Source organism: Penaeus monodon, chromosome 23 (genome assembly GCF_015228065.2).
Source record: "Penaeus monodon isolate SGIC_2016 chromosome 23, NSTDA_Pmon_1, whole genome shotgun sequence".
Lineage (NCBI taxonomy): Eukaryota > Metazoa > Arthropoda > Malacostraca > Decapoda > Penaeidae > Penaeus > Penaeus monodon.
This window is the reverse complement of record NC_051408.1, coordinates 10674150-10674954: the sequence shown is the minus strand read 5'-3', so window position 1 is coordinate 10674954 and position 805 is coordinate 10674150.

Sequence of the window (805 nt, the reverse complement as noted above, 5' to 3'; positions counted from 1 at the left end):
CGAAGATATATAGGCAACGGGCAAACGGGTTAAATGATAGATAAACACAGGTACGCTAATAATGGAGAACAACCTGTGTGAAATATATGTTTATTATACCAATATAGCCATATGATTTAACTGACGATTCAGCAGAGGACTTTGATGAAGGGTATTGACAAAGTATTAATCAGAGCATAATTTGCCTATTCTTTAATAATTCGAATTACATTTTCTGAATTAACACGGTCCTTCAGCAGGTCTCGTCTCCTATTTCTTTAACTTGATCGATTGCACGTCTGCAAATGCTATTCACTTGGGCACTCTTGCATTTGCAATTTGTCTATCGTGCACGTGTTATTCAAGAAAGTGCACAGGATCTTTAAAAAAGGTGTCGAGAAGGTAGTTGTCTACGTTATTTTATTGATTATTATAATATAGGTATATACCAAAGCATGAAGTGACCGAAAGGGGGGATTGCCGTTTGTAAATTACTGATAATTGGTTCTTCGTGTTTTTCATTCTTATTGATTTTTTTTTCTGTCCGAATAAAATGGGTAAATGAAACGCTTATTAATCGGTAATTGATTGGCAATCAGTTCTAGCTTTGTAGATTGTCAGTTGGTAATTAGTTGTCAACAGATGGATAAAAAATGGTATATAAAGAAAATAAATAAAATGTGCCTACTGAACTGGAGATAAACGTGTGAAAATCCTCCTGGGTTTCATTTTCAGGTGTATTGATCTTGAGCTGAAATCGAAGAGGATTTTCAAAATGCACATTTCAATAAACCATTTTGTGTATGGTATTTTTTATACTATTCTG